The following is a 27432-nucleotide window of genomic DNA, read 5'->3' on the forward strand; positions in this document are numbered from 1 at the left end:
TCTCTCAAGAGGTACTCAGCACTCACAGGATAAGGCCCTAAGAAAACTGCATCCAAATACCATCTACACTAAATGTAAAACAACATTTATAAATAGTCAGTTCTAGCACTTGTAGCAGCATGGAAGCGATGAATCTCACAGCTGGCAGTCTCACAGGCTTTTATAGTTCACCATGGCAATACTACTCAGAGTAATAGATAATTGTAATGACTTGTCTGAGGACACAGACAGGACCACCCAAAGAGTCAACGTGCCATGCCATTTAAGATAAAATAGCCCTATTATCATTAGAGGATTATGCAGACAATGTTCCATCTCTGAGCAAGATAAGGTTGAAGAAGGCAGTTTATAGCCACATATAAGGCTCTCAAGTTCTGCAGCCTGAAATCTTTATCATAACCTGGGTACTTGCCATTATCACTCAGTTGCCGGGAAGGCATACAGCAACTAAAATTTGCCACATTAGTGTAAATTTGGGTTAAACCAGATCCCTTACTAAGTACTTTTTGACTGTGTGATGGAAATACCACTTATGTGCTCAAATTATCGCGTTATATTGTAGACCCAAAGTGGGGAAGTTGTGCTTGATGTGTGAGAGGACCACACCCATCCCAGTGAGTAAAAACCATGTTGCTGAAAACTACTGACTTTAATGATTTTGTGTAGACCTTATTGGAACTAGACAGGCAGATTGAGGCAGTAAAAGGAAAACTCTTCACAACCAGAAATTCAAATTAGCAGCCAAGACAGAGATAATTCCCCAAGCTCTAAACAGCTCAGCTACCTGAGACTTTGTTTCCATCATAATATCTGCAAAGAAACCCTTCTTACCTTCCAGCAACTTTGGGTGCTGCAAGTGGTCAGATTATACATGAGTCATAGTAGCATGATACATCTTGGCTATGTGGTCTCTGTGCTTAATCCTGTGCTATATTGTGGGAAGTGATGACCAATTAGTAGTTTGCAACATTGTTGGTTTCACATAATGTGACTTAGTGAGCTGCTTCTGCTTTAACCTAAAATGTGGGAAGAATGCTATTATACTATAGGCCGGGGTCGGCAACCTCTGGCACGCAGCTCGCCAGGGTAAGCACCCTCGTGGGCCAGCCCAGATTGTTTACCTGCCACATCTGCAGGTTCAGCTGATCGCTGCTCTCACTGGCTGCGGTTCACCACTTCAGGCCAATGAAGGCTGCTGGAAGCGGCGGGGGCTGAGGGATGTGCTGGCCACCCTTACTTCAGCCCTGTTATAACCTATTCCCAGATTTTGACCTTAGCGTCCAAAATATGGGGGTTAGCATGAAAACCTCCAAGCTTAGTTACCAGCTTGGACTTGGTAAAGCTGCCATCACCCAAAAATTAGAGTGTTTTGGGGCACTCTGGTCCCCCCAAAAACCTTCCCTGGGGACCCCAAGACCCAAATTCCTTGAGTCTCACAACAAAGGGGAATAAACCATTTCCCTTCCCTTCTCCCTTCCAGGTCTTCCCTCCCTGGGTTCCTGGAGAGATACACAGAAGCAAGCTCCGTGAATCTAAACAGAGGGATTCCACCCTCTCTATTTCCAGTCCTGGAAAACACAAGCACCGAGAGAGAGCCAAGCCCCTCCCCCCCATCCTTCACCTAGAGGGAATGCAAAGTCAGGCTAGTAAATCTAACACACACAGATTTCCCCCTGACTTCTTCCTCCCACCAGTTCCCTGGTGAGCTACAGACTCAATTCCCTGGAGTTCCCCACCAAAGAAAAACTCCAACAGGTCTTAAAAAGAAAGCTTTATATAAAAAGAAAGAAAAAATACATAAAAATGGTCTCTCTGTATTAAGGTGACAAATACAGGGTCAATTGCTTAAAAGAAATATGAATAAACAGCTTTATTCAAAACGAATACAATTCAAAACACTCCAGCAACTACACACATGTAAATACAAAAGAAAAAAAAACAATCCCTTTTGTTTTATGATCTTTGTACTCACAACTTGGAAACAGAAGATTAGAAAGCAGGAGACAGAAAAATCCTCTCATAGCCGAGAGAGTACAGGCACAAGACAAGAACAAAGGACTCACACACAACTTCCCTTCACCCAGATTTGAAAAAGGCTTGTTTCCTGATTGGTCCTCTGGTCAGGTGTTTCAGGTTACTCCTTTCCAGGTAAAAGAATATTAACCCTTAGCTATCTGTTTATAACACGCCCCCCAAATTGCAGACAGTGGGGAAGCTCACTGGCGGCAATTTCCTCCTAGAACTTTAAAATAAACAGATTAATACAACACATGCACCTTTACATATACCACTAAGCATATAACTAACAGACTTTTACATTTTAAGAACACTTTTTAACTACTGGATTTTGGGAAACTCTCACGGGAGAGTGCATCAGCTACTTTGTTAGAAGCTCCTGAAATGTGCTGAATTGGAAAATCAAAATTTTGGAGAGCTAAACTCCAACGAAGAAGTTTTTTGTTGTTCCCCTTGGCAGTATGAAGCCACTTTAGTGCAGCATGGTCAGTTTGTAGTTGGAACCGCCGTCCCCAAACATATGGGCGTAGCTTTTCCAGGGCGTACACAATGGCATAGCATTCCTTTTCACTGACTGACCAGTGACTTTCCCTCTCAGACAGTTTCTTGCTGAGAAACACGACAGGATGGAAGTTGTGATCCGTTGCTTCCTGCATGAGAACTGCTCCTATACCACACTTAGATGCATTCGTGGTTACTAGGAATGGCTTGTCAAAGTCCGGGGCCCTGAGCACAGGGTTAGACATGAGTGTCAAAAGGCCTTTACCCAACTTAAGGCAACGCTCATCAGTCCACTTAACTGCATTTGGCTGGGTCTTTTTGGTCAGGTCGGTCAGTGGGGCAGCGATTTGGCTGTAGTGTGGTACAAATCACCTGTAGTACCCGGCCAAGGATAAGAAGGCTTGGACCCGTTTCTTTGACTTTGGGACAGGCCACTTTTGGATAGCATACACCTTGGCCTATAGGGGGTTTATGGTTCCTCGACCCACCTGGTGCCCCAGGTAAGTTACTCTGTTTTGGCCTATTTGACACTTTTTGGCCTTAACAGTTAGTCCGGCCTGCCTGATGCGCTCAAAGACCTTTTCCAGGTGTAGGTGTTCGGGCCAGGAGTCTGAAATAATGGCCACATCATCGAGGTAGGCAACTCCATATTCTTCCAGTCCTGCTAGTAGACCATCTACCGGCCTCTGGAAGGTGGCGGGTGCATTTCGAAGGCCGAAAGGAAGGACATTAAATTCATACACCCCCGCATGGGTGACGAATGCTGACCTCTCCTTGGCAGGTTCATCTAGCGGTACTTGCCAGTACCCCTTGGTTAAGTCTATTGTAGAGATGAACTGGGCACATCCCAGCTTCTCCAATAGCTCATCGGTGTGTGGCATTGGATAGTTGTCCGGACGAGTTACCGCATTTAGCTTACAGTAGTCCATGCAAAAGCGTATTTCCCCATCTGGTTTGGGTACCTGAACCACTGGAGATGCCCATGCACTGGTAGATGAGCGGATTATACCCATCTGTAGCATGTTCTGGATCTCCTGTTTTATAGCAGCTTGGGCATGAGGAGACACCCGGTAGGGTGGGGTTCTAATGGGGTGAACATTATCTGTGTCAATGGAGTGGTATGCCCGTTTAGTCTGTCCTGGGGTGGCTGAGAACAATGGGGAAAAGCTAGTGCACAGCTCCTTGACTTGTCGCCGCTGCAGACGTTTCAGGGTGGTTGAGAGGTTCACCTCTTCCACGCCACCGTCTTTTTTCCCTTCGTAGTAGACACCGTCAGGCCACTCAGCATCATCTCCCTGGACTGTAAACTGACAAACCTGTAAGTCTCATGAATAGAAAGGCTTGAGAGAATTAACATGGTACACTCTGGGCTTTAGTGAGGAATTTGGAAATGCTATGAGGTAGTTCACAGTTCTCAGGCGCTTTTGGACCGTGAATGGCCCTTCCCATGATGCTTCCATGTTATGGGCCTGTTGCGCCTTCAAGATCATAACCTGGTCTCCTACCTTGAAGGAACGTTCTCTGGTATGTTTATAATACCAGGCCTTTTGCTCTTTCTGAGCATCCTTTAGGTTCTTTTTAGCAAGGGCTAAGGAATGTTGGAGGGTGCTTTGTAGGTTGCTTACAAAGTCCAGAATGTTAGTTCCTGGAGAAGGCGTAAACCCCTCCCATTGCTGCTTCGCCAACTGTAATGGCCCCTTAACCTCGTGACCATACACAAGTTCAAACGGTGAAAACCCTAAACTGGGATGTGGTACAGCCCTGTAGGCAAACAGCAACTGCTGCAACACTAGGTCCCAATTATTGGAGTGTTCGTTGATGAATTTACGTATCATGGCCCCCAAAGTTGCATTCCATATCTCGCTTGTGCTCTGCGTCTTTGATTTCTTCTTTGGCCTCCATTTTTGTCTTGGTAGGCATGGTTCCTGTTTTCTTGTGTTGGGGTGCCCTCCGGTGTTTGTCTGAACTGCAGGTTCTCTGTTGCCTCCTGGGGTCTGCCTAGCAACAGTGCCTTTTCCCTTTCTTTCTCTAGCTAATCTTTTAAATGTAAAGTAAACCAGAAAAACCACTTCATTTGCATGTGTATTGCTGGATACTGACTCTCAATGGGAGTGCTATTGTCACAAAAGACCCTTAATAGTTCCTTAATGGTTCCTTGCTTAATATGCAAGCCACAACTGCCATAGAGAGCAGAGAAAAAAAAATTCTCTCTGGTTCCTTTTAAAACCAAACCGTTCCTCTCTGCTTAAAAGCCCCTAGCAGAGAAAAGAAAAATATAATATTCCTACTGGCTTCTGGATTCTATCTTTCCCACAAACGCTGTCACCATGTCATAACCTATTCCCAGATTTTGACCTTAGCGTCCAAAATATGGGGGTTAGCATGAAAACCTCCAAGCTTAGTTACCAGCTTGGACTTGGTAAAGCTGCCATCACCCAAAAATTAGAGTGTTTTGGGGCACTCTGGTCCCCCCAAAAACCTTCCCTGGGGACCCCAAGACCCAAATTCCTTGAGTCTCACAACAAAGGGGAATAAACCATTTCCCTTCCCTTCTCCCTTCCAGGTCTTCCCTCCCTGGGTTCCTGGAGAGATACACAGAAGCAAGCTCCGTGAATCTAAACAGAGGGATTCCACCCTCTCTATTTCCAGTCCTGGAAAACACAAGCACCGAGAGAGAGCCAAGCCCCTCCCCCCCATCCTTCACCTAGAGGGAATGCAAAGTCAGGCTAGTAAATCTAACACACACAGATTTCCCCCTGACTTCTTCCTCCCACCAATTCCCTGGTGAGCTACAGACTCAATTCCCTGGAGTTCCCCACCAAAGAAAAACTCCAACAGGTCTTAAAAAGAAAGCTTTATATAAAAAGAAAGAAAAAAATACATAAAAATGGTCTCTCTGTATTAAGGTGACAAATACAGGGTCAATTGCTTAAAAGAAATATGAATAAACAGCCTTAATCAAAAAGAATACAATTCAAAACACTCCAGCAACTACACACACGTAAATACAAAAGAAAAAAAACATTAACCCCTATTATTTTATGATCTTTGTACTCACAACTTGGAAACAGAAGATTAGAAAGCAGGAGACAGAAAAATCCTCTCATAGCCGAGAGAGTACAGGCACAAGACAAGAACAAAGGACACACACACAACTTCCCTCCACCCAGATTTGAAAAAGGCTTGTTTCCTGATTGTCCTCTGGTCAGGTGTTTCAGGTTACTCCTTTCCAGGTAAAAGAACATTAACCCTTAGCTTTCTGTTTATGACAAGCCCCCACTGGCCTGGAGCGGCAAACAGCAGCCAGTGGGAGCTGCAATCGGCTGAACCTGTGGACGTGGCAGGTAAACAAACTGGCCCGTCCCATCAGGGTGCTTACCCTGGAGAGCCAGAGGTTGCTGACTCCACTATAGACAAATGACGCACAATTTTCAGCAACACATCTGAAATGAGACATTGAAGATTAGTTATATTTGTCATCATAATACATTAATAGTGTCATAACAGCAGACTTTAGCATTAGGAGAATATACTATCCATGGTGAAACTTTAAGAAAAGGTCTACTTCCATATTGGATGTTCAGCTTGTTTAGGAAAGTGATTTATCTCCTAGCTCACAGAAAAGGATGGCCAGTTAGTAAATTGTTGTATTCTCATAGTTGGCAGGTACTCAAATCTTTAGTTTAATCAAATAAATAGATGCATTAATATACTGTACATAACATGATATGTGATTGGTTGATAGAAAAACAAAAGAGGCATAGTAAGAAATAAAAGTAAAGAGTGAGAACATTTAAACCCTCAAACAATCAGAGAGGTTGACCTTGGTCTATGGCACATATTGTTATTAATCTCTTATAGCGTTTCAAAAGTGTACATAATTCTAGAGTATTATGACAGTGTCACACAAAAAGCAGGCCTGTACTGTAATGGAAAAGGGAGAACAGAACAAAACAAAGAGGATGGAACATACATATAGTAGAATAAGCCTAGGAAACCTTAATATTTTCCATTGAAGAGATTAGCTTTAGTAATTTATTGACTGTAGAGAGGAAGAGAACTTGTCTCTGTTAGGGGAATGGCAATTCCAGAAATATGGGATGTCTTGGAAAAAGGTACGTACAGGAGTGAGTGAAAGAGACAACAGAGGCTACAAGGTGACGTATATAGAGATAATTGTCCAGATTCTTAGTTACTATAAATCCCTATCCCATTATATCAGTGTATTTATTTGCACATCCAATTGCAGCTTTTTAATCTCTTCATTTTTAAATTGTACTGTATGCATACACAAATGAATGCATTCCCCAAACAGAGGAAATTATTTCCTAGATCAACTCTCACACAGATCCCTCTCTGATTCTGAGATAAGTGTTTTTTCTTAGTCAGTTATGCTGAAAATGTGGAGTAAAAATCACAGATAGAAGATATAAAGTGTTTTGAATCAAGGAGTAGTACATATAGTTTGATTGAGTAACAATATATCCAGTAGTTTGGAAAAAAATATCCACTGTAACTCCAATTAAAGAAGAGGAACATATCTCCGGAAGAGGTCATGCTGTTTCGGTCTGCATTTCCTGTGATAAGTAGGAGGCCATCTTGGAGGAATGTCAGAGGACCTCGTGAGCATCAGTCAAAGCATCTCTAGATGTCTTACCCACTTTCCAGAGGCACTGATGCATTACACAGTTAATTATTTTCATTTTCCCGCAGCTACACACACAGATAACATAATGGTAAAGTGCAATTTAATACAGTGGTACAGTTTCTAAATTAATTTCTAGTTACCAGAGACTTTATGTGTATCCACTGTTGCCCTTGCACATGATAAAAAGGAACGCAGAGATATTAAACTCTTTCACAACAGGAACAAGCAAGCTGATGGTAATGTTGCAGTGGCTTACATTGTAGGTGTCTTATACATCTGTGGAAGCCAGAGACTATTTTTATTAGATACAGAAAGAGTCTGGATGTAACCTATTGACAGCACTCATTTGGAAAGCAAAGTGCTTATGCAATACTCAACACAAAGGTGTAGTCATCCAAAGAGATAAGGATGTTAAACTAGGGGATGCTCTACACTAGAAATGTACTTTGATATTGCTACACCTCTCAAGGGTGTGAAAAATCCACATGCCTAAGAGACATAGCTGTACTATTCTAACCCCCAGTATAGACTGAGCTAGCCTGAATTCTTCCATCAACCTAGCTACAGCCTCTTGGGGAAGTGGATTAACTACCCTGATGGAAGAATCTCTTTAGTTGGTATAAATAGTGTCTATACTGAAGCACTACAGTGGAGCAGCTGCACTGAAGCATCTGTACTGCTATAGGGTTTTATGTGTAGATATACTCTAAAGATCAATAATAAACAATTGCTAGTCCCCTTATTATGTTTCACAGCATTATGGGTTATATTTTCAGCCAACGTAAATTGGAGTAGCTCCATTAACTGCAGTTGAACAATTCCTATTCATGCCACCTAAAAACCTGGTCCATGAATCTTTCCTTTTTGTTATAACTGTTTGGATTATTGTAATATACAATATTGTATTGTAGAAAAGAAATGCAATCATTGGTACTGTCTGCTGAAGTGATTACCTGTATATTTCTGAAGTTACAATGAAAGTGATAAATGTGGTCAGCAAAAAGTCTTTTGAGTTTAATTAATTATTGGTAAAAGAACACGTGATACAAATTTGCAGTCTATTTTAGGTATGATAGAATATATGTTGTTTCATTCCATCCTCCCTAGAGGAACATATTAATTTCCTTTTAAACTCCACTTCTACTGCAGCTGTTTGTCACAGATTTTTTCATTTTACATCTGAGTACATGACACTAGGTGAAATGGGATAGTTTTCGTGCTCAGTTTGTGGTTCACAGGGTTTAGAGATGTTTTATAATGTAGATTTTTTTTAAGAATTCACAAACTATTTCACAATATATTGACGAGAATTGAACCTTGGAGGATGATTACTTTTTCTACTAATGTTTCTACTAGAGGAAAAACTAACAGGGGGATATATAAAAACATACATTTTTATATATATAAAATGTATGTTTAAAGCCCAATATTTCTCTATATATGAACTTAAAAGTAGCTGTTTTCCCAAATATTTCTTCCACTAAACATATTAGCTAGAGAATCTGTGGAAAGATGACACAGAAAGATGCATGAATGATGCTGAAGTGAGTCCATTTAAACAATTTGAACTAAGATAGATGGAGAAATAGTTGTTGTGAGCAGTTATATTAGAGGAGAATAAAAATAGAAGTTTAGAATGATGGTGCATCTTAACACTAATTACTACATAAGCATCCTTTAGGCTGAGATACAGAGTTTTACATTCAACATCCGGGGTATCAAACCAAACCAAATCCACCATATCACAAAATCATTCTCATAGCATTCCCTAGGTGTAATAAGTTTAATGATATATGAATACAATTAATACTAGGAATGGCACATTTTCAAGGATGTGTCATGAATGTGGTTTGGATTGACATAATCCCCAAGAGATAAAAGAAGATAAAACAACCTCCTTTGAGATTCAATATTCATAGAGACTATACCATTAATGCTTGTTGCTGACTCTTTATACTAAGGCTATGTCTACATTGGTGCACATAGTTACTTCACTATGTATACACTCACCCATATTTCCAATACACACGATGAGTGTCTATATATTCTGTGCTGGACAGGGGTATCCCATTTTGTACATCCAAATATCTACATCCACATTGCCACTGTTCATAGATTCCCAGGCTGGAAAAGATCATTGTGATCATGTAGTCTGAGCTAGTGTATAAAACTTCCCCAAAATAATTTCCTAGAGCATAGCTTATAGAAGAAAAATCCAACCTTGATTTAATAATTGTCAGTGATGGAGAATCCATCCTAACCCCTGGTAAATTGTTCCATTGTTAATTACCGTCTCGTTAAAAATATGTTTTATTTCTGTCTGAATTTGTCTAGCTTCAACTTCCAGCTATTGTATCATGTTGTTATACAACATTAGCACTTACTATTTCAGGGGCATTATCCAAGGGTTCTGTGTTTCATGGAAAGACACTCTAGGAACCACTTTGCTGTGTGTTGTTGTTACTGTCCTCTGCCTTCACATTTGCTGAGAGCAGCTCCTGCTTAGAACTCCTTTCTGCTGTGCTGAGTGGAAGACATGGAGCAATTGATGATGCTGTAGTTCTTCTCCTGCTCCTTATTGTAGGACAAATATTTTTGCAGTGCAGTTGGTGATTGGCAAGATACTGGATGGAATTTGGGCATAATTTTCAGACATGTCAAAGACATCTGACCTTGAGAGTGAATGAAAATTTATTCAGCTCTCATGGTACAGATATGGTGAATGCTAGTATAGTCATGGTGAGTCTATGGGTGGACTATCACTTCTGGTCAGGAGAACCAGCATGATGCGATGGGCTCATATAGTTTTGAAAACCTGGAGAGACCCACTGTGACTTCAGAACTTCTGAATGTGGAAACAGACCTTAATGAAGCAGTGTGAGGAGTGTGCACCAGAATACTTGATTCAGGGAGCCATACTGTGTACAAAAGAGGGTGTCTATTGCCCTGTGGAAGCCAGCAGCACCACCATCTGTCTATTGAAAATCTCTCTGGGGTTGGAATGTCCACTCTTAGGGTCATGGTTATGTAGTTTTGTGAGGCAATTAACACTGTGGTGGTGACCATAAGAAAAGTTCCAGAAATAATAACTGAATTTCAGAGAATGTGGTTTCCAACCTGTGCAGGGGCCAGTGAAGGCATCCATATCCCAATACTTATCCCACCAAAAGTGGTGAATAAGTATATAAGTCAATAAAGTTACTATGCACTCATTCTGCAAGGCTTAGTGGACCTCAGTGGCAGATTTATGAATACCAACATGTTGAGGAGACTGGGACTGTACCTGAAGAGGGAAATGTAGAAGAGATACTGTCTCCTCCTGAGCACCCCCTTTTTTCTGAATGTGGCTCTGCTGTGTCTTGCTTTAGTTTCCTCCCTCAATGATGTCATGTAAACAGCCCAGAGAAGCCAAACACTTTACTTTATAGTAGTCTATCTCCCTCTAATAAAGCCTTCTGAAAACAGCTTCTGTGCAATGGTTTAAAGACTCTCTCCGCAGAGCCCAGAGAACACTTGGAAGTCCCAAAACAAATTTTTCTAGGTTTTAGCAGCAGCTCCTTCTGCTGTAAGCTCTCAGGCTTTTCTGCCTCCTGCTAAGCTTTTCAGCCTCTCCACTGCCTGTTCAGGAGCTATCCGAGGCCTCCCTGCCTGCAGAGCTTTGCCTAGTTCAGGATTCCCAGGAACTTCCATCCTTTGGATCTTCCTTTCTCCTCAGGAATCTATCTCTTACTGAGAGTGTTAACCTTTTATCATGCCCAGGTGCTTCCCTGCTTAATTAACTCACCAAATAACTGAGAGGCAATTATCTACTCCCATGGAATTGGAATTGCCTCATTCCCCCTTGCAGAGCCTGTCATAAATAGATTGGGTCCTATAGGTAGCTTCAGAGGGCTAGCTACTGTCTGACAAGGAAGAAGGGACTTTGTTCCCCAGGAGCAATATGATTGTCTATGGCATCTGTGTCCACTGTTGATGTATATCTGCTCCTAACTTGGCTTATGAAACCATATCCCAACAGAATTGACCCTGGAAAAAAGGAATCCAATTATAAACTCAGTTGCTGCAGAATAGTCACAGAGAGCATGTCTGATAGGCTGTTCTCAGAGAAGTTGTGGAGGATGGTGTACTCTGACCACACATTGATCAACACCTGACTATGGTCAGTGGGTTGATGGCTGCTCTTGGAGCAGGGATCCATGTTCACCTGCATTTATCTGTAAAGAGTGCAGTGGGAAGTTGTTCTGATATGGTTAGTGCAACTTACTACTACTAGTGAAATTGGGGACAGGGACAGGGACCTTTTTATTTTGGGTAAGGGAGGAAAGAAAAGGGATCAGTGGATTGTGAGAATTGGGGTTGATGACTATTAAAATGCAAGACCTGGTATACTCCCATTATCCTTTCTGCACTACACACTGGCATGGGTACGGGGCACGTACTTACACCCTTCAAGCATGCCAGCTTACTGTCCCTCTGCTCGCCTTCAGATATGTTTCTGAGTTTAGATGTGAACAATAAGGGGGTTGTAGAATAGCCATGCTCATGCACATGTATACAGTTGCTAGGGCAGATGTAGCCACAGGCATCAACAAATGTCACAGTTGATTTGTATCATGCATCTTGCTCTTTTACTACACCAAATACAAATCTCCATATGAAAATGCAAAAGAATTTAGCAAGTACAATATTCTTATCTCCTGTTTACAGTAAAGTTTTACAAAACTATAGGCTATGATGTACAAAACCAAAACCAATATATATGTAAGCCTGAATCAAATATAAAATGGTATTTTAAAAAAGCACATTGTCTTCATAGCAGGTCAATAATATTTTTGTGGATAAGCAGTATTATGCATGCCAAAATTCTCATTTTAAAGAAAAAACAGACTGTCCATTGTTAACAAAGTAAATAACTTCATTTGGTACCATCATCATAAACTGCTCGTCTCTTGCTGCATCTAAATCTGCATTTCAAGACTGGGAAGATGCCAAGTCTAAAAGATCACCCTATAATCAATTCAACAAACTATATCTGCACAAAAAATATACATGAATGTGCATTGTCACTTTGGGCAACAATAGACCTGGCCACTTGATAATCTATTTGTATCAATAGACATCTCATATTTATCTCTGCACTACAGCATCTTTGAATTGTGTGATTATTCTTTACTGGGTTGGTACTAGCAATGTTTGTGATAAAGAGTGACTGTCAAATAGTGATCCTACTGCTCTGCAAGCAAATATTCTGGCCAGTGCTCTATAGTCCACCTAGGCCCAGTACCTGTGAATGCTACTCATGAGGCAGGCCCATGGCTGCACAGATGCTATGTGGCCACCTAACCCTATCAGTTCCCTGGCTGTGATGTCCAGGATTTTGTCCAGACATGGTTGTTTATGATGTAGCAGCCATTTCAATGAAGTGTGAGATCGGGGAAAGTGGCCTCTCTCCTGATATTCCTTTGTGAGGTCATAGTCTCTGTTGTTGACTTAAGTCAGAGAGACACTGAAGAGAGAGATGATCTGAGCAGGCCACTGATGGTAAGGCTTTTTGTTCTGTGTTTGCACAATGCCTGCTCTCTGACTACTGCTCCTAGGTGCTATGGTAATACAAATAAATAATAACAATAAAACTTAGATAGGCAGGGCTGTGGGGTCTTCAGCAGGGTGGTTGTAAAAACAGTACATACACCACACAGAGCTAGCCATGGGATCACTCCCAATATTCAGAGTTTGGCTATGTGGAAGTAATAAGCTAAAGCATCCTTAAAGACCTGAGTCTGTTACTGTTAGAATGTAAATGATAAATAAAACAACACCATAAAATAATTAATACTAATGATGATAACACATGATATTAACTAATGAAAATTGTTTACATTTTAATCAAATCCAATCATCATTGGTGCCGTCTCATAATCATTTTATAAGTGTCATAATTTGAGATCAAGAGTCCCGTTGGTAAACTTCCTCAATCTCCAAAATAAGAACATTTATCTATTTTTAATGTATTTCAAAGTTGTAAAAATGCCTCTGTGAGCCAGTAGAAACATATTTTGAATATTAATGTTGAAGCTAAACTACTAATATGTATTTCCATATATGATACGTGACACTTCCATGTACACTGCTGTATGCTATTTCCAGATAACACAGCTACATCATGATACTTTAACAATCAGTTTATTTTATGATAATAGGTTAAACTTAATTCTACATATTTAGTTAGCCTGGAAAATATATAATGCCTATTTTGTGTGCTCCAGACAAAACTAATTGTGTTATGTTAATGTTGTGGATCAAGTCTTTGTTTTCTAGTTTAGATTAGAAAAAATATCCTGAGTAGGCTAATAAAATTCAGATGTCAAGGTTTTATTGTCAGAAGCAGTAGTGTTCCGAATAGAAATGACTCATTACTATGAAATAGTTTAATATCCATAAATGTATTGGATAGAGAATTGAAGGGGTAAAAATATAATTGCTCAAGTCCCTTTATAGACTCATAGACTCTAGGACTGGAAGGGACCTCGAGAGGTCATCGAGTCCAGTCCCCTGCCCTCATGGCAGGACCAAATACTTTCTAGACCATCCCTAATAGACATTTATCTAACCTACATGTAAACTTGCTTTGATGATCACATAAGGACCACTGACATGGATTATTTCACACATGCCCTGGGATATCAGAACAGACATATCACTGCTTGGCTGTGACTATAAGCCATTATTTCCAATGAAAATTGAAATAAGGGCTTGTTACATCATGACCCCATTGTAAGAATCATGATGGGTGTTAAATTCATACCCTGTATCGTGAAGCCATTAAAATCTTTTTAGAAGTCTAAAAATACATCAGTTCTGATCAAAGTTCCTTCTAATTTTTTTCACCCATATGAAATTTATTATGTGCACCAATATTGAGATAATATGCAGATATGTGCCACCAGTAGAAACAAAAAAACCCCTAGATATAATATATATTTTTTAAACAGTTATAATAGCTCTCTTAACTGTTTTACTTGCTTACTTTTCATGAATTACAAGAGACTTAGACACAAAGTTTTACTTTTGGACAAAAATGTTATACAATCCTAACCATGGGTAGAAATGTCCTTGCAATTATTTGTGAGGCTTAGTTTTTTTAATTAATTGTTCCTTTATAGTAAATCACACGAAAGTGAAATATATATCTCATCAGCACCTTTGTTGCCTCTAAGGTGCATGCCTGCAGGACCACACATGAAGCCATCAGGGGCATGCAGCAGCTGCACAGGGCGTGCAGAGCTCTGGGGGGATAGATGTTCCCCTCCATAGGGATAATTACTCCACTCAGGACAAGTTTGGCATTTAAGAATTCACTACTCAAAGAATTAAATTTAAGCATAAGAGAGAAATAAAAATTATGGAATGAATAGACCAGTCAAAAAAATAAAATAGAACTTTGAAAGACTAAAATTACATAAAATATAAATGCATTGCAGGAAGTATCAAGAAATAACAATAACACAAGTATATGTTGGGAGGTGAGTGTGAAAGACTATATGTGTGTGAGACAGGGTGTGTGTGTTTGAAAGAGAGAGTGAGAGAGAGGTCTCTCCCCTCTGCAACCCTGGGGACAGAGGCATCTCTCCCATCCCCACTGCAGCCCTGGGGATGGGGATAGGGCCAGGGCCGGGGGAGAGAGGCATCTCTCTCATCCTCGCCGCAGCCCTAGCCGGAGGACAGACGTGTCTCTGTCATTCCTGCAATATCCCTGGCTGGAGCTGGGGCTGAGAGAGCAGCACCTCTCCCATCCCTGCTGTAGCCAGCCCTGGCCAGAGCTGGGAACAGGAGAGGGGAATATCTATCCCCCCACAGCTCTGCACATCCTGTGCAGCTGCTGCATGCCCCTGATGGCCTCATGTGTGGTCCTGCAGGCATGCACCTTAGAGGGAACAAAGGTGCTGATGAGATATATATTTCACTTTCATGTGATTTACTATAAAGAAACAATTAATTAAAAAAACTAAGCCTCACAAATAATTGCAAGGACATTTCTACCCATGGTTGGGATTGTATAACTTTTTTGTCCAAAAGTAAAACTTTGTGTCTAAGTCTCTTGTAATTCATGAAAAGTAAAACAGTTAAGAGAGCTATTATGCTATATGGTTATTAGTTCCTTGGTTATTATCAACTCTGACTTTGAGATGCTTGAGCAGTCCTGTAGTGCTAAATCCCTTTGATATTTCAAAAGCACACCTTCAATACTTGCTTTCTCCCTCTGGCTGCCTCTTCTCCTTTGGCTCCTGGGAGCCCTCTTCTCTTCAACCCTGCTGTCCACTGGCATGCTTCTTCTTCTGGCCTGAGTGCTTGCACAAGTAGTTCTCTCTCCCTCACTACTGTGCCACTGCACATCCTCCTAGCTTCATGCTTCTAGTACTTTCATAGAATTTCACAGAGTTTGAGCCTACAGGGAACCATCTATGATTCTATAATTCTATGATCTGACCTCCTGTATATTACAAACTGTTAAATTTAATCCAGATACCCCGATGATGAAGCAAGTGACTTTAGTTAGACCAAAGCATTTCAGCTCTCAGGAGACTAAACTGTTGTTTGCCACTTGCAGGAGAGAACAAGGTGCCACCAATGCCGAAGACTTCTGCAATGGCAGGGAATTGATTAGGATAGATATACCCAGATAATCTTAGCAGGTGATCCACGCTGCACAAGAAGGACACAAAAACAAACTCAGGCCCCAGACAAACTGATCTGGGTAAAAATTCCTTCCTGACCCCAAATCTGGTGATCAGTTTGACCCTGACCATGTGAGCAAGACACACAGACGGGCATCTAAGAAAGCACATCAGATCCCCAATCTATTCCTTTTGGTGTCCATCTCTAATTGTGACCAATCCATGATGCTTCAGATGAAGACAAAACAAATACCTCACCTGGCTGTCCCCAGCCACTTCTCTCATCTCATTCTTCTGCCCAACCAGCAGAATGTCCTGTTACTGCTGTTTTCTCACACAGTAGTCTTTGCTCCCCAGTCCTCATGTGAATCTTTCCCAGGGTTCCAGCTAACACCCCCCTCTTCCCTGCACTTATCCTACTCCTGTTCCAGAACTTTTGCCCACCCAGATCTCCTTTTAGCCCTTCGCCTCTCTCTGAATTGCCAAACATCCAATGGATTTCTCTTCTTCCATGTCGATCCCTTTCCTCCACCCCCTTTTCATCAGCTTTACATCGCTGTTGTCAATCTGCTGCGGAAGCTTATGCCCTCCTCCTATTTCAGTTCATCAGCCCTTTTCATTCCTTTGACAGGCCCCATTCTCCTCTTCAATTCTCCTCTTCAATTGCTACCAATTTTAAACATTCCTCAGCAACACATAGTATTCAGAATGAGCACATTAAACTAAACTCTTTTTCATCAAATGCTTCCTTTAATTCCCATTTAAAATATTTTTCAACTACTGTATTCTTAATCAGTATTTAGTGATGCTTCTTTTCCTGTCAGGGGCTGATCTATGAGAGAGAAGAGATGTTGTGGATAATACCATTAAATGGGACTATGCTACTGCTCTGGCCCACCTGTTCCATATTAACAGTCTTGATGGGGCCTAATGGAAAATAGGTGTTATCTATAAGGCCAGCAGGAAGGTGCAAAGAGAGGGAGCCCTGAATTTGGAATTTAAGAGATATGTAAGACTATCCATTTTTGGGGCTCAGACCCTCATCATTGGCATTAATTATTGTCACTCATCCTTTTTGCCATCCAAGAGGTGCCCCAAGCATCATCAGGATTCCCCCAATTCCATGGGAGACAATCATGCATGGTCCTGGATCTTCTCTGCGAGTAGCAAAGCCTCCGAAAACTAGTGTGGTACAATATATGATCCATTTGAGGAAGAATTTGGAAACACTGGGGGCTTTTCCAAAAGAAAACCTGCTGAAGTCCCAGCAGAACCAGGAAAGGGCTTAAAACTTAGGGGCCAGAATGTGAGAATTTGGATCTAGGTATAGGGTTTTGTTGTTACTACAGACAACAGAATCAAAGCTACTGGCCAGGTGGCAAGGTCCATTTGAAGTATTAAGGTCCATTTGAGGAAGGTGGAAATGCTCAGTTATGAAATTTGCCATCCAAGGAAGAGAAAAGAAATGCAAATCTATTGCATGAACGTGCTAAAGTCCTGGGTGAGACTAAGAAGGCCTCCTCATAGCACTGGCTCTGCCCAAACTCAAGCTTGCCCCACAGGCACCCGTAGGCCTTGATACTGGCTAAATATACATGGGAGAAGAATTTCATCCTTAAGAAAAACTACAGTTATGACAGCTGATGGAGGCCTTTCTCTCAGTATTTTCAGTGCTGCCATGATGCACCTGTCCTACCATCACGTGAACTGGGAAAAAGAGTCTGAGGGAGCCTACAATACCTGCCACACAAGATATTGGAAACAGTCCACCAAGAACTTCAGGCCACGTTAAACTTAGGGGTGGTTGAGGAGTTTCATAGTGAGTTGTGGAGCCCAGTCATATTTGTACTGAAGGCCAACAGGTCAACCTGATACTGCATCCATCTCTGGAGAGTAAACACACTATGGAAATTTGATGTGTACTCTATGCTTAGGGTAGATGAGCTTTTAGACTTGCTTAGAGTGCCAATTATATCCACTCTTGACCTAAAAAAGGATAACTGGCAGACACATTTGACAACTGAAGAATGAGAGAAGACTGGCTTCTTTACAGTATTTGGTCTTTGTAAATTTAAAGCTATGACCTTCACAGAGTAGCAGCCACCTTTCAGTGCCTGATGGACCATGTACTTTGACCACACAGGAGGTATGCCATGGCATAATTGGACAATATTGTCATTTATAGTTATGACTGGAACAGTCAACCAAGACACTTCATGGCAACACTGCAATCCCTCAGAAAGGAAGGACTGATGGCCAACCCAGCCAAGTGCAAACTGGCCACCTGCGAGGTGACTTACCTTGTCTATAGGGTAGGGGGTAAGCATTTGGGCCACTAATTAATAAGGTACAAGCCTTGGAGCAGTGCCCCATACCAAACACAAAAACCAGGTGTGTTGTTTCATAGGCATCACTGGATACTCAGTCACTTTGTACTGGGTTTTGCTATCATTAAAGCCCCCAGTGAACCTGATAAAAGACATAAGCCCTAAGAAAATTCTTGGTCCGAAGCCTGTGGCAGGGCCTTTAAGACACTGAAAGAACAGAAGAGCCAAGAACCAGTGCTTTCATACTCAGACTTCGCCCTTTCCTCGTAGGCCTGGTCTACACTACAAAATTAAATCGACATATGCTGTGTTAGGTCGAGTTAATAAGGTATGTTTCTACACAACTGAGTCCCTTCGGCTGACCAAAGTGCTTATAAAGTCAAGTTCTGTACTCCACCTCCATGAAAGTCATAGGTCTTCAGTTGATATCCACATGTTGACATAGTGATAGCATAGACACTGTGCTGTGTAATTTGAGTGAATTGGCCTCCAGGAGGAGCTCTGCTGTGACCGATCTGGAGAGCATTTTAAACTCCACTGCACTTCAGCCAGGTACACAGGAAACAGCCGCCAACTTGTTGAAGCCCTGGGAAAATTTGAATTTTCTTTTCCTGTTTGATTGGCATGAAGAGAAAGTCAGCACAGCTGGCCATGGATGCCCAAGACCGCTTACATGCTCCAGAATGGAGCAGACAGGAGGTAGTGGATCTTATTGCTGTGTGGGGATACGAGGCTGGGCAGACAGAGCTCTGAACCAGCAGAAGAAATGTTAACATCCATGCCAAAATCATGCAGGGCACTGGGGAGAAGTGCTACACCAGGGACACACAGCAGTGCTGCGTGAAAATAAAGGCATTTCAGCAAACGAACCAGAAGACAAGGGAGGCGAGAAGTCACTCTGATTCTGAGCCACAGACATGCCACTTCTATAGGGAACTGCATGCAATTCTTGGCAGCGACCTCACCACTAACCCAAAATGCTCCATGAATACTTCCCAGGAGCCCTGGGCGACTTTGGTCAACCATGAGGACATTCTGGAGGACAATGTGTGGCAGGAAAGTGGAGGATCCATTCTGCCCGACAGTCAAGAGCTTTTTATAACTCTGGAACCCATCCCCCCACAGGACCAATTGTCAGTGGAGTGTGATGCCGGGGAAGGCACCTTGGGTGAGTACAAATTTTGAAACTCTAGGGGTTATATGCTATTATTTTAAAGGTTAAATCTGAATTTAAAAATTGGGATAATAGTTATTGACGGACACTCCAGCTACACAAAGGGTGCTCTCCAAAAAGAGAGTGCTCTCCATGGGCTGAGAATTCTCCCTTGAGATCTCCACCATCAACATCATGATACAACACTTTCCTGAGCCACTCCAGTATTAACTCTCCTGGCATCATTGTGGCACACAGCATTACAGCATAAAGACCAGGTCTGTACCAGACGCTTGCAGTGTCTGCTCCCTTTCAACCTCTGCTACCCTCAGGAGAGTTATATTGCATGTGGTCACCTAAGGAAAATGAGGGAAGCTTTAAATGCTATCCCTTAAACCACAAGCAATTTGATAAGTAATCCGACCATTTTGTGAATTCTGGGTCACACAACCATACTTCCTCGATGTGCCCTGGTTGTGGTTGGAAGGGATCACTGTGTATTTCAGCCAGCATTTGAAAAAGGGGAGGGAGATGCATCCTGTTCATCTCCCTTCCACCCCAACCTGGTGCCTTCTTTGTAACAATCAAACTATTTGCGGGGCTTTATGCTGATGCCTGTCCTCAAACACCATCCATGTTGCTAGGGGAAAGTGGGTTTTGCTGAGGCTGCAACCATTCATCCCAAAGATGTCTTAACAAAAGCTGCAGCATAAGACCTCTCACCCATGCCTTGTGGCCTTACTCATCATTGCTGGAGCAGCAAACTGACTCTTGCAGCAACCAGTGGTTCTGCTTACACTGTGGCTTGCAGGGAAGTGCATTGAGGGCTGATTCTTTTATTAAAAGATTTAACCTTGCACCAGAAACAATATATGCACTGTCAATGCTACCCTTGTGCTTTGTATTCTTTCAGCTGAGACCTTGTCCATCAGCACATCCTCCATACCAGGACAGAAAGTTTCCCAGATTAGAAGGCGGAAAAAAAAGACTCAGGAGGACATGTTCAATGAGTTAATGCAGGGTTTCTCAAACAGGGGTCACCACTTGTATAGGGAAAGCCCCTGGCAGGCCAGGCTGGTGTGTTTACCTGCCCCGTCCGCAGGTCCAGCTGATCGCGGCTCCCACTGGCTGCGGATCACTGCTCCAGGCCAATGGGAGCTTCCAGTGGGAGCTGTGATCAGCCAGACCTTCAGACAGGGTAGGTAAACACACCGGCCAGGCCCACCAGGGGCTTTCCCTACACAAGCAGTGACCCCTCTTTGAGAAACCCTGAGTTAATGCATGCGTCCGAGAGTGACAAGATGGAGTTCAATGCATGGACGATTGTACTGTTGGAAAGGCTGCACAATGACCATGAGGACAGCAGAGCATGAGGGAACATGAGCATGACACTCAGAAAGAGATGGTGCGGATTATTAGGGAGCAAACAGACATGTTGAGGCATTTTGTTGAGGTTCAAGAAAGGCAGCTGGACGCTAGAGTCCCACTGCAACCTATGCTGAACCTGCTGCCATAGTCGTCAAGGTTCACATCCTCTTCTCCCAGATGTTCTAGGATGCAGGGGTGGGGGCAGGGTGAAAGTAACTTACAGGACTTACCGGTGCTGCTGGAGTCCTAGGGGGGTGTGGCCTCATCCAGAAGAGGCTGGGCCTCTTAAGATTTAAATCAACCAGGGGCTCCCAGCTGCAGAGGTGGCTGGGAGCCCCCTAGGGCTCAGGGGCAAATGAAAGGGCCCGGGGCTCCGGGAGCTGCAGAAAACCCCAAGCTTTGCTGGGCTGGGGCCGGGATTTAAAGGGCTCTGAGCTGCCCACAGTGGCGGGGAGCTCTGAGCCCTTTAAATCCCAGCCCCAGCCCAGCCGCCTGAGCCACGGATGGGATTTAAAGGGCTTTGGGCAGCCTGCAGCCATAGGCAGCTCAGAGCCCTTTAAATCCCCGCTGCAGAAGCCAGTGCGGTCCGGCACGGTGTACTGGCTCTTGCCGGTACACCATACCGGACTGGACCAGCTTACTTTCACCTCTGGGTGGGGGGAGAATTTTAGTATCTTTCTCACATGCAACTGCGGGGGAGGATAAAAGGACCAGAAGGTGCCCCTTCCCACACATTTGGTTGTTATTGCAGTGCTATTGTAAGCAAGCTTTCTTTGTTTCTCCCCCACTCAGTGTTATCAGCTATCTTGCCCCAGCTCTTCTTACTTTTCTTTGCTGTCTCTCTGTGTTTGTTAGCATAATAAAAATTAATGGATTGAGGAGAAAAGGCTTTTTATTCATTCAGCACACTATGAATGAATATGGTTGGTGGGGGTGTAGTTTACAGGGGAATACATGCAATAAAGCGGACAGCTTGGTAAGGAACAGCACACATAGGTGTCACATTACTGTGGGTCATTATGAAACTAGTTTTCAAAGTCTCACATAGATGCAAAGCACATCAATGTGCTCTCCTGTTGCCCTGGTGTCTGGCTGCTCAAAATTGGTTGCCAGGCGATCTGCCTCAGCCCCCTATCCTGCCAGAAACTTTTCTCCCATGGTTTCAGAAATATTAAGGAGCACACAGTGAGATGTTTTGCAGTCTATATGGTTTCATAAAAATTTAATAAGTGACTATAATGTAACTGGAATATGCTTCATGCAAAAGGTCTCTTGTAAGCTATCATTACAAAGCTTATAACCTACTTAGTGTAATCATCCTATTTGTTTCAGAGTAGTAGCCATATTAGTCTGTATCCACAAAAAGAATAGGAGTACTTGTGGCACTTTAGAGACTAACAAATTCATTGTAGCATAAGCTTTCGTGGGCTACAGCTCACTTCTGGTCCTTACGTCCGATGAAGTGAGCTGTAACCCATGAAAGCTTATGCTACAATAAATGTGTTAGTCTCTAAGGTGCCACAAGTACTCCCATCCTATTTGTATAAATGTACTACTCTTGTATCTGAACCTAAAAATTTGAAATATAACTCTGAGGGCCTATTGTAATTATATAAAGTGTGGGCCATTGATAGTGGTTTGGAATCTTGATGACCCCGGTTAACTAGGACCATTGTCTGCAAATGGCTGTGTTTTACCTGTAAGTCTTTTTGTATATGTGTGTACTGGCAAGTGGGTAATAATGAAGTCTTGCAGTGACATGTGATCCTGTCGCCTGAAATGGAATCCATTTTTAACTTTTCCATTGAGAAGGATGGGGTGAGAACTCAGAGAGGGACAAAAGGATTCCCGCCTTATGCAAAGGGTATATAAAGGGGTAGAAGAGAACAAATGGAGTGAGGAGCCATCATGAAGAATCCCCTAGCTACCACCTAAGCTGGAACAAGAGCTGTACCAGAGGAAAGAATTGTGCCTAGGCCTGGAAGGTGTCCAGTCTGAGGAAAAAACTGACTGAAGCCTCTCCGAGGGTGAGATTATCTGCATTCAGTTTGATTAGACATAGATTTGCGCATTTTATTTTATTTTGCTTGGTGACTTACTTTGTTCTGTCTCTTACTACTTAGAATCACTTAAATCCTACTTTCTGTATTTAATAAAATCACTTTTTACTTAATTAACTCAGAGTATATATTAATACCTGGGGGAGCAAACAACTGTGCATATCTCTCTATCAGTGTTATGGAGGGCAAACAATTTATGAGTTTACCCTGCATAAGCTTTATACAGGGTAAAATGGATTTATTTGGGTTTAGATCCCATTGGGAGTTGGGCATCTGAGTCCTAAAGACAAGTACACTTCTGTGAGCTGTTTTAGGTAAACCTGCAGCTTTGGGGCAAGTAATTCAGACCCTGGGTCTTTGTTGGAGCAGATGGGAGTGTCTAGCTCACAAGACAGGGTGCTGGGCTCCTGAGCTGGCAGGGAAGACAAGAGCAGAGGTAGTCTTGGCTCATCAGTTGGCAGCTCCCAAGGGGTTTCTGTGATCCAACCTGTCACACACAGCACACAGCAACAACAATAGGGATATTGCTTTCACTGAGGTCTAACCTAGTAAGCAAGCTATGCCAGTGGGCTTGTAAATGTCCAAAGACACATTCCACCACCATTCTGTACTTGCTCAGCCTATGATTGAACCAGTCCTTACTGCTGTCCAGGCTGCCTGTGTATGGCTTCATTAGCCATGGGAGCAAGGGGTATGCTGGGTCTCCCAGGATCACAATTGGCATTTCAATATCACCAATTGTTATTCTGAAGTCTGGAAATAAAGTTCCTGCTTGCAGCTTTCTGAACAGACTGGAGTTCCTAAAGATGCGCGCGTCATGCACCTTTCCGGACCATCCCACAGTGATGTGACGACATGGCCCATGTGATTCTTCAGCACTTGCAATGCCATTAAGAAGTTACTCCTTTTGGTTTATGTACTCTTTGGCAAGGTCGTCTGCTGCCAAGATACGGATGTCCATTCCATCTATCGCCCCACTGCAGTTAGGGAACCCCATCATAGTAAAATCATCCATGATGTCCTGCACGTTTCCCAGAGTCACTACCCTTTTTAGTAGAAGTCTACTGATTGACCCGGCAACTTGGATCACAGGAGACCCCACGGTAAATTTACCCACTACAAACTGATTCTCCACTAACTTCCAGCATGCTGCTTGCATGGCATCACAGTGTTCTGCAAGGTGGCTCCTGCTTCAGCTGAGCAAATACTGCAGGATAAGGCGCAAAGTGTTTGTAATGTTCACAACAAAACTGTACAGCTGAGTGGGGTCCATGCTTGCTTTCACGACTTCCACACAGGTAACCAAAACTTAGGAAAAAGAGTGCAAAAAAGGCTTAGATTATTTGCAGTTGATTTCAGGGAGGGAGGAAGGGAGGTAAGTGCAACATGAGAGCCTAATGCGATGTTACCATAATGATCCGCGCAAATGTTTTGGTCCCATGTGGCGTTTCAAGCCCAACTCAACATTCCACTTGTCTCCTTGCATTGTGGGATAGCTACCCACAGTGCAGCACTCCATGAGTTGATGCAAGCCCTGCTGGCGAGGATGTACTCTGCCGACACAATGTGCATAATGGAGTCATGCAGAAATGACTTGCTTAAATAGGAGGCTCAATGTCGACTTACATAACATCGACTTAATTTTGTAGCGTAGACATACCCTTAGTGACACACCACACTTCCCTCCATTGGCTCAACTAAATGAAGGATACCAACCCCTCACTGATGATGTATAGTTTTCAAGTACTTCACTAAGCAGGAAGGGACCATAAAAATGCAGATTTTTCCACAAGCTGGGGGAGAACAAGAATCACAGGTAGGTCCCCCAACAGTGACTTTCAGGGGGAAGACGTGTGGTGGGATGTACAAACCCCACACTAAGACTGAAGGGGTCAAACAACAAATCTGAGCCCAGATGACCACACTCAGCTGCACCGATAGAGCATGCTCTCGGTCAGGGATCTGCAATCTTTGGCATGTGGCTCGCCAGAGTAAGCACCCTGATGGGCCGGGCTGGTTTTTTTACTTCCCATGTCTGCAGGTTCGGCCAATCGCGGTTCCCACTGGCTGTGGTTCACTGCTTCAGGCCAATGGGGGCTGTGGGAAATGGTGCGGGCCAAGGGATGTTCTGTAGTTTTGCTACTTATACGAATATTGCAGAGGAGATTAACTATTCAAAACCTGAGCTGTTTGCAGATAAATACATTGGTGTTACAGTTTTCTGTTCAGAAATGCAGTTGAAATCAAAATGCTTTGCAAAATATTGTAAATTTCACAGAAATTTTGTTTTGGAAGAAAAAAGTTTCAGAAATGTCAAAATATTCACTTTTGATATTGTTAGAATGAAACATTTCAATTCTTCTTTGCAGAACTGCTTTCATTTTTTATTTTTTATTATATATTATAAACTATACAATTTTTAAAGCTGAAACAAGTGCAGCAATTTCATAAAAACAGTTTTGGTTGTTCCAAAATGATTTTGTTCCAAAATTTTCTTTTGTAGAGATATAATGGAATCTCATTCTGAATTGCAACAAGGGCAAATTTTGAAATTTCAAAATCTTGAATGAAATTTCCATTCTCCTCAACCTCTACTCAAATACAATATGAATGAAATCTGACCAACAAGCTGATTGTATGAGGCAAAATTAATCACTGATGCTTATCTGCTGTACTTGGTAGAGTCACAACTTTGCCTCCAAGCTTTCTAATCCACTTTGGGCCAGAATCTTAGTTGGTATAAACCAATGTAGCTTACAGTGTCATCAATGGAGATGCTCCAATTTACACCACATGAGAAGCTGGCCCATGGACTCCACTTCTTCAGGAAGAGATTATACCCATGGCTACTTCTGGAATGAATTCAGTCATATATGCACTCAAACCACCATGTGGAAGTTCCACAGAAAACAACATTATACCTGCATAGCAACAGAACGTTTTCTTTAGTGAATAGAGACCCAAGAACTATAGTTAAGACCTCAGTTAATTAAGCATTAATCTCTTCATTTTCTGTGTGCATACTTAATTACAAAACTAGTTTAAGTAATTTATCATTTATGGAATAAAAAATAAAGCTGCTTAATCATAGTTTAATCAAATAAGCAATTCATCAATTAAATCAGCATATCACACCTACTCCACAGTGCTCTACTGAGGAATCAAAAATTTGCAATTCAGACTGAAATAGCAATGCCTACGCTGATAACTGGGAGTCAAACTTTAATATCCATCTGTATGTTGTGACAACCATTTTACAGCTAAAGTGACAAGTCTCTTCAAATACCATTAACATACTATTTTCTTTTTGAAAAAGTTAACCATCCAAATAATTTTTGTTCTATAGTCCTTTACTTATGTTTTAGTTTCTCATTCTGGCTCTAAACAAAGTAACCATCTGCCTTTACAAACAGTATAAACATCCAATTTCTTGCCATAGAGGTCAAAGCAGGCACTATTATCAAAGCTATAGAATCAATGGTAACTACCCACAAAAGATTTTTAGATGCTCAGAGATTAGGAAGAGTGGCCAGTCACTTTTTTCAAATCTTTGATGTCTGTACTCACACTTTCTGGTGCCAACTGTATATGGTTCTACCTCTGAGAAAGACTCTTTAGCCAGGCATAAAGTGTGGTTATTTATTCAACTACTATGACACAGTATCCATACCCAATGCATAAAAAGTTAATAGAAAGAAAGTATTCCCACCACACATGTTCAGTATTACTAGGGATCCTACATAAACTAAAAACAGAGACCTTGAAAATACTACAAATCTGCCTTTATTAAACCTTGAGCCTAATCCAATGATTTTTTCTGTGCACAAACACTGTGCCCCTTCTGGAACTTATCTCATGCTGTCCCATAGAAATCCATTTAGGCTATGTGTAATGATTGGTTGAATATACTCCATGTGCTCAATAAAATTAGCAGAAGTCATTTTGACTTATTTTCTCCATGAGATTGCAGACTGTCTCAGAAAAACCCCAATGCTGCCAAAGCACTAGTGTATCTAATATCTTTCCAAGGTCACGTAGCCTGGGATTTACCTAGCAATCATTTACAAGGGCATAATGAGTCTGTCTCTCACATAGATCCCAGCAAGTCAGCTTCAGGAGCAGAAATTGGCTCTGTGCTGCTCCGTGCTATAGTGTGAGAGGGAGGGTCACTTATTCTCACTTGGATGGGAGGGTAATACCCCAATTTTCAGTTTCCCATGAAGGCACCAGAAAGGAGAGTAAATCTGTCCTCTACCAAAGATGCCAGAGGGGGATACCAGGTTGTTAGCTCTCCCCGTAAGAAGACACGGGAGAGGAGGAGGGGGTGTGATGTTGTAAAAGGCATTCATCCCAGATCTTGCCAATGGGTAGAGAGATTGTGCAGAGACAGAAGGCCTTGCACGTGTGGATAATTCAGAAAAGCATACCAAGTTGTACATGCTTATCTGAAGTGAATTCATCTTCTAATTGTAGTTTTGTTCTGGTGATGCTAACTTAATACATGGTATCATAAGTAGTACCTAATTCATGTAGGAACCATACTATATGTATGATTATATGTATGTATATTATACGTTTAATAATATATAGATACCATATTGAATGTTTCCTATGATGACTGAATGCTCCCAATTCCTTTTGAACTCAAAGCAAGTTGGACTGCTTACCCTAAGTACTCCTCCCT

This window comes from Gopherus evgoodei, chromosome 1 (assembly GCF_007399415.2).
Source record: "Gopherus evgoodei ecotype Sinaloan lineage chromosome 1, rGopEvg1_v1.p, whole genome shotgun sequence".
NCBI lineage: Eukaryota > Metazoa > Chordata > Testudines > Testudinidae > Gopherus > Gopherus evgoodei.